Below are 8,665 nucleotides of genomic sequence, written 5' to 3' on the forward strand. Positions count from 1 at the left end.
TTCTAGAACTGTGAAGGCTTTTTTAGATGTCGTTTGGCAAACTCTAATCTAGCCTTCCTGTTTTTGAGGCTCACCAATGGTTTACATCTTGTGGTGAACCCTCTGTATTCACTCTGGTGAAGTCTTCCCTTGATTGTTGACTTTGACACACATACACCTACCTCCTGGAGAGTGTTCTTGATCTGTCCAACTGTTGTGAAGGGTGTTTTCTTGACCAGGGAAAGAATTCTTCTGTCATCCACCACAGTTGTTTTCCTAGGTCTTCTGGGTCTTTTGGTGTTGCTGAGCTCACCGGTGTGTTCCTTCTTTTTAAGAATGTTCCAAACAGTTGTTTTGGCCATGTCTAATGTTTTTGCTATCTCTCTGATGGGTTTGTTTTGTTTTTAGCCTAATGATGGCTTGCTTTACTGATAGTGACAGCTCTTTGGATCTCATCTTGAGAGTTGACAGTAACAGATTCCAAATGCAAATAGCACACTTGAAATGAACTCTGGACCTTTTATCTGCTCATTGTAATTGGGATAATGAGGGAATAACACACACCTGGACATGGAACAGCTAAAAAGCCAATTGTCCCATTACTTTTGGTCCCTTAACAAGTGGGAGGCACATATGCAAACTGTTGTAATTCCTACACCGTTCACCTGATTTGGATGTAAATACCCTCAAATTAAAGCTGACAATCTTCAGTTAAAGCACATCTTGTTCGCTTCATTTCAAATCCATTGTGGTGGTGTATAGAGCCAAAAATGTTAGAATTGTGTCAATGTCCCAATATTTATGGACCTGACTGTATATATAAACTACAAATTGTTGAGGTAATGAAAAGCAGGAAGTGCTCAACCTCACATGCAGTGGCGCATCTATACCGGGGGGCAGATCCTGCACTTGTGGTCCGCTGCTAATGGCAATGCCCAGCAAAATGTGCCTTTATTCCCATCTACAGGCAACATTCCGGTGCACATGTGAGGCCCGGGCTATATCAGTCAGTCTTGGGTGGGGCTCAGAGCTCTCTCCCTCCTCCCACTTTATGCATGGTCCTGTAATTTGCCCACTGGCTCCTGGTATTGCCCATACGGCCCAGGTAGGTTTAGCGTTATGTCCCGAGCTACTTGAGAAACCTTGGCATGGTGCTTGGACTCAGACATGTCCTCCACAGTAGGATATTTTGGCTAATCTTTCAATTTTACATCACATGAGGGTTTAGTAAGACCGCCGAGTGCACCTCTCTTTGTAAAAGTTATTGTTATTTTGTTTTATTTGTTTGCTGGCAGAATATTTCATGCCAAATCAACGTGTTTAACCTTTTTCAGAACAACCTGGGTCTTGTTTTTTTCGCTCATTCATCAGGGGATTAAACTTGAAAACGGTTATCATTTAGCAGAAAGGCAAACAGAAACGCACATTTTTTGTTAATGATTTGAAGAAGTGCACCAATTTCGACATGACATTGGGTGATCAATCTCCTGCTTTATGTACCTGTATTTTTAGTCATTGGGTTCGTTGGCCTTTGAAATGAAAAAGTCCAACAAAATAACACATTGATTTTCTCCTTTTCACCATGTACTTTGACTTTTAAAATAACATTTTAACATCTGCAAGTTAAACAGTTTTGCAATAGATACCAACAATGATACACATATTACATTGTTCTGTGGGGGAAAAAACAAGCCCGTGATTCAAGGTTAGTATTTGTTTGCTTTAATGACTAACCTATTGAAATATTGCAATTGGGGCCCGATTTCTCTAATATACTGTTCCATGATGCACTTACCCTTCCTGTGGTCAAAAGTAGCTAAATCACGTTAAAAAACTGAAGTATATTGGCCAAACCTACCGATTTCCTTGGGACCGACCAATCCTCTATTTGGGGAGTCTTAACCTAACCGCTTTGCCACAAAGAAAGCGCTCATTGCCTATGGCCCTTCTGCTGCCCCCTCTTGCCCCTACCTGGTGCTGCCTGATCCTTCTTTTCCCAAGGATATAATCTGCCGACAGATATCTAAAGTGCATTGCCACTTATCCCATGATTACTGTAAAAAATGGAAATCAAGTTTTAAGCTGGATCATGTCTTTTCTCAAAGGTTGCGTCCTTTGTGCGGCAGCTATCTCGCTATAACTGTTACAGTTTCTAACGGACGGTAGATCCAGTTGGTGGAAGGATCGCACTGAGTACGTGCGACCACCTTAGTGAGGTGGACAGAGAGATAAGGAAAATTACAGCAGATGGTGCTATACAGATAGATTTTATTGACTAACTCAGTGGCTATACTAAAGTTTTAATTAAATGCAATTACAAAAGTATTTAGATCCAGGTGCAGGTTTGAAAAATGTAGAATATTTATTGTGGGACAACCCACAACTTTTGGCTTGATGAACAATGCTCCCATATAAACTCACCTAAAGAATTATTAGGAACACCTGTTCTATTTCTCATTAATGCAATTATCTAGTCAACCAATCACATGGCAGTTGCTTCAATGCATTTAGGGGGGTGCTCCTGGTCAAGACAATCTCCTGAACTCCAAACTGAAGGTCAGAATGGGAAAGAAAGGTGATTTAAGCAATTTTGAGCATGGCATGGTTGTTGGTGCCAGACGGGCCGGTCTGAGTATTTCACAATCTGCTCAGTTACTAGGATTTTCACGCACAACCATTTCTAGGGTTTACAAAGAATGGTGTGAAAAGGGAAAAACATCCAGTATGCGGCAGTCCTGTGGGCGAAAATGCCTTCTGGATGCTAGAGGTCAGAGGAGAATGGGCCGACTGATTCAAGCTGATAGAAGAGCAACGTTGACTGAAATAACCACTCGTTACAACCGAGGTATGCAGCAAAGCATTTGTGAAGCCACAACACGCACAACCTTGAGGTGGATGGGCTACAACAGCAGAAGAGCCCACCACTCATCTCCACTGCAAATAGGAAAAAGAGGCTACAATTTGCACGAGCTCACCAAAATTGGACTGTTGAAGACTTGAAAAATGTTGCCTTGTCTGATGAGTCTCGATTTCTGTTGAGACATTCAAATGGTAGAGTCCGAATTTGGCGTAAACAGAATGAGAACATGTATCCATCCTCTGATGGCTATTTCCAGCAGGATAATGCACCATGTCACAAAGCTCGAATCATTTCAAATTGGTTTCTTGAACATGACAATGAGTTCACTGTACTAAAATGGCCCCCACAGTCACCAGATCTCAACCCAATAGAGCATCTTTGGGATGTGGTGGAACGGGAGCTTCGTGCCCTGGATGTGCATCCCTCAAATCTCCATCAACTGCAAGATGCTATCCTATCAACAGTGGCGTACATAGAGAAGTAAGGGCCCCATAGCAGGGATTAAACCAGGCCCCCCTCAAAGGACAGAAGGGTTTCTGCGTAAACCTCTTTCAATGACCCTTGGGCCATTTTTCACTGCCTCATTTGCTAGAAGTTGTTCATTTAGAGGGTAGAGTCCTGAACAAGTTTTCACCTCCAGTAGAAGAGGAGATGATCTAAACCAGGCATCCTCAAACTGCGGCCCTCCAGCTGTTGCAAAACGACAACTCCCAGCATGCCCGAACAGCCTACAGGTATCAGCCTACAGCAGGGCATTGTGGGAGTTGTCGTTTTTCAACAGCTGGAGGGCCGCAGTTTGAGAATGCCTGATCTAAACTAGGACTTGGCCCCATCTTGCCCTGGGCCCCATAGCAGTCGCATGGTCTGCCGCTATGGTAGTTACGCCCCTGCCTATCAATATGGGCCAACATTTCTAAAGAATGCTATCAGCACCTTGTTGAATCAATGCCACGTAGAATTAAGGCAGTTCTGAAGGCAAAAGGGGGTCCAACACCGTATTAGTATGGTGTTCCTAATAATTCTTTAGGTGAGTGTATAAGCTATCGCATCACATTGATAATTCTCCAATACCCTCTATACTCCAGAAGAGGCTTTCCCTATGACAGCTGTGCTGTGATGTGATTGGTTGCTATGTGCAAAAAAATTAAGATTTATTTTAGATAGTTTTCATGAATCTTAGGTTACTATAAACATGTACACCAAGGGGCAGATTCAAGATGGCGACCTGGCAGCAAGAAAAAGCTTTTTACATGTTGGCATTTGCAAGAACGGGTTCTGTTGTGCAGTGAAATTTTCAGAATAAGGCTACTTTCACATTAGCGTTAGCAGGCTGTTTAGGCTGGGGAACAGCCTGCAGGATCCGTACTAACGCTAGCCCGCTAGCAGCATGTTGCAGTTTTTGTCCGTCCGCCTCTTGGCATGTTTGCCATGCTGCGGTCAGACCTCCGGCCCCTCCATCCCCATTATAGATCGGACTTCCGGCATCACACATGGGCTAGCATTAGTACGGATCCGGCAGGCTGTTATCCTGCCTAAACAGCCTGCCAGGCCCTGCTAATGTGAAAGTAGCCTAAATTTGGTAATTGTGCTCCGCATAGAAACTGTGTTTTGCATTGGGTGAAGCAATTCCATAGCACTGTCCATTTATGTCATGGGAAAAGTCTGGGCCGCTCAAAAACTTTGAAAGAGACAGAGAACAAGGTTTGAACATAGTCCTAGAAAGTCGACCAGGCTGACTAATATGGAACTACAAGTGACACAGACCACGGTATCGTATGAAAACGTCTGCGCTGTAAATCATACAGATTACAAATTCTTCAGGAGCTGAAACTGGACGAAAAACCGAAACGCCGTGACTTTTGCACTGAATTGTAGGAAGAGGAAGAATTAGTTGACAGGCTGGTGTTCAATGATGAGGTGACCTCTCACCTCAGTGGGAAGGTCAATGGCCACAGTGTTAGAATCTGGGGCTCAGAAAACCCAGGTGCCCTTATGGAGCACACAAGAGACACACTTAAAGTAAAGGTGTTCTGTGCAATAAGCAGACGCAAAGTCTACAGTCCCTTCTTTTTTGCTGAGAATACTGTCACTACGGGCACTCCTACCTGGAAATGGTAAGAGAATAACTCACCTGTCCGGGCTCCAGCAGCGGCATGGCCACGCCGGGAGAGACATGCTGCTGAGCTCAGGCCCCTGGTGACACGACAGCATCCTTGGCAACAGGATGCAATGCTCTTTCTCCTCACAGCCAGATTGTGCTGGAGGAGATTGGCAGTAGGATGATTGCTCAGCTGCTCTATTCCTGTGAGCTAGTGTTCTGACTAATGGAGCGCCAAGTCATGGACCTATCAGGTTCTGATCCTGGGACTCTGTGCTCTATGTAAACCCATTCCTGGCCTTATACCAGTGACAGTGATAGCCTCTGAATCACTCGTTTTATTCCTGGTTCCTTGTTCCTGTGCTTTTAGGATTGCTCATTCCTCTGACCCCGGCTTGTATTTTGACCACTCTCTGTCTCTCGTTTGGTACTGCGTTGTCTATCTAGTTTTGATTTCCGCTTGTCTTCTGCCCACTCTGTCTCTTGTTTGGTACTGCGTTGTCCATCTAGTTTTGATTTCCGCTTGTCTTCTGACCACTCTCTGTCTCTTGTTTGGTACTGCGTTATCCGTTTGGTTCTGACCCAGGCTTGTCTTCTGACCACTCTCTGTCTCTTGTTTGGTACTGCGTTATCCGTTTGGTTCTGACCCAGGCTTGTCTTCTGACCACTCTGTCTCTCGTTTGGTACTGTATAGCTTGTCTGGTTCTTCTTTTATACTCAAATTTTTTCAATTGTTTGGTCTGGCCATCTTTATGAGTCTATAGGTACAAGTAGTCAAATGTGGGACCCTTCTATTAAGAATTTCCTGATGGGGCATTTAGACGAGGAAGTCATCGTTACAATCCAAATGCTAAAGATTTATGTGGGGCGATGATCATGTTGTGTAAATGTCTGTAGTGATTGAATGATTGCACTGAAAACGCTCGTTTATCTGTTGTAAAATCATTTAGGTGAATGAATAAATTAGCATTTGTCGATATTAAATTGTGGTAATGTAAATGGTATGATCTTTCTGGGATGTGAAAACAGACATGTTTTCAGTAAATCCTTTCTGTCTAAATACAGTGAACGAGCCTCGATGGGTGAGTAAACGATTTTATGTGAACAACTTTCTACACTTCTCATAAAAATCCCTAAATCAGGAATGTCAAACTCGTAGCCCTCCAGCTGTTCCAAAACTATTACTCCCAGCATGATGGAAGTTATAGTTTTGCAACAGCCGAAGGGGCCATGAGTTTGAGATCCCTGGCCTAAATGATAATACACTTGTCTAAATGCATAAACTACAAATTGGCGTGGTAATAAAAAGCAGGAAGTGCTCAACCCCATATGCAGTGGCGCATGTATACCGGGGGGGGCAGATCATGCAAATGTGTGGATGTGATAAACAATCAAACAAAATAACAATAACTTTAACAAAGACAGGTGCACTCTGCAGTCTTACTAAACCCTCATACTGATGTAAAATTGAGAGATTAGCCAACATATCCTACTGTGGAGGACATGTCTGAGCCCGAGCACCGCGGAACCTAACGCCAAACCTACCTGTGCCGTATGGGCAATACCAGGAGCCAGTGGGCAAATTACAGGAGCAAAGGTCTGACTCCCAGCAAACTCCCAGTTACCTCCAGCATGTGACCATGCATACAGTGGGAGGAGAGAGAGAGCTCTGAGCCCCAACCAAGACTGGCTGATATAGCCCGGGCCTCACATGTGCACCAGAATGCTGCCTGTGGATGGAAATAAAGGCACATTCAGACTAGGAGTTTATACACCTCCAAACAATTCTATATATAAACTACAAATTGGCGTGGTAATGAAAAGCAGGAAGTGCTCAACCCCATATGCATTGGTGCATCTATACCGGGGGAACAGATCCTGCACTTGGCAGTCCCCAGCAAAAATGCATACAATGCACCATAAGGGACACATGTGCGGGTTTTAAGATGCATTTTTGGATTAGGTGTAGATCATGAAAGGACAGATTCTACTTTTCCTCTTTTTTTAATTGATTCCTGATTTTGTTTTCAAAAAGCTTGAACGTGTGACCATTCCCAAATAGTTTTTTTTTTTTTAACCAGACAACTCTTTTAATAGGTGAATCCAAACTCCAAAGACATCACCACACACATTTATTGTTACCCCTAGCACATGAATGAAAAAGGCATGAAAAAATTCCTGAAAATCTGGTCCATGGGGTATATATATATATATATATATATATATATATACTGTATATATCTCCAAGCTACCCCAGTATCATCTCTCCTGCTAACCTATATGTCCTTCACAGACTGCCATTCCTCACCCTCCTCCCCTAACCCTCCGCTCCTACCCCCAGCTATTCCTCACTTCTGCTTCTATATGTGCCACAGTTTTCTAGTTAATCTGAGTCATAAATTACTTTAATTTGCTTTTTTTCCATATAATGCTGTAGTGTTGTCTTCTCTAACACGTGGATCTACAGCTGTAGCAACCACCGACAGGCATCAGGTTGGAAAGTCTCAGAGTAGAGGCTATCGTAAGGTGGGGCTGATTTTGTAGTGACTTTTTCTTCTGTTGGCCTCAATAGGACAAACACCTGGAACAAATAGCCCCTATATAATAAATGTGCAGTACGGCACTTGCGTTGTCAATGGAAACAGTCCTAGCAATATTGAAACAAAATTAGGAATTAGAATCATTAGATTTGGGGCTTATTTTCATTGGTGTGATAGTCATGAAGTTCTCTACTCCATCGTTCCCGATACTCCTATGAGGCACTACGTAGAGTAGTATTAGAACAAACTGACGAAGAACCTTCCTAGGAGTGTTTTTGTGCATTTCTAGTTTCAGTACTGCAACTGTAAAGTTCATATTTGACAATTTTCGCCAACTGCCACAATGTGAAACTTCTGTGGTTATAGTGTGTACCATCACAGAGAACCGTAGTTTAGTTTCTCTCAATCAAAGACCAGCTGAGTGTTACAGCTTATGCAGATCCTTTGTACGAAGCCTTACACAGAGCATGGAGTTTGCAGCAATGGATGCTGCATATGCAGAGATAGTCCATGGGCCTCTTCCTCAGGCATCTTTAAAAGACGCTGACCCTTTGCCTGACGATTTGGGACCTTACTGGTTTGTGTCTCCTGATTTGGTACGTTGCCTTTTCTGGTCTGCCCCGGCTAGTCTGTTTAGGCTTTGGCCGATCTGTCACTATTTATTTATTTTGTCCCCATTATACTTTTCCCATAGAGGGCCCAGCACTTAATTAAGGAGGGACTGTCGACCAGTTGTTGGCCGTCAACTAGGACAGAAGGTGCAAATAGGTAGGGACAGTGGTTGAGGTAGCTCAGCATCTCACCAGTCCCCAAAGTGACACCAAGTTCAAGATGTTATGCTAGTGTTTTTCCCATTGCATTGATTATATTAAGAATTGTTATGTGTAAACTTTCTTACCATTACATAGGGAGAAAATAATCCAAAAACATTACCAAGTGGAGGAATTAACATGTTTTCAAGTATTCAAGGCAGCTCTTGATTTTCTTTGAATCCCTGGATTTTTAAAAACTCCAGGGTGTGTTCACTTTTGCAACCATGTTTGATCGTAATGCAGTGCATATAATACAGAAAAATGAAGCAACCATGCTGTCTGAGATTAAAATGCTTTTTTTCCCCTATGTAGATATATGGGTCTGAATTGTAAAAGGCTACTAACGCTCCTCGATCTTTCCCCTACATTTGATACT

The sequence above is a fragment of the Bufo bufo genome, chromosome 6 (assembly GCF_905171765.1).
Source record: "Bufo bufo chromosome 6, aBufBuf1.1, whole genome shotgun sequence".
Taxonomy (NCBI): domain Eukaryota; kingdom Metazoa; phylum Chordata; class Amphibia; order Anura; family Bufonidae; genus Bufo; species Bufo bufo.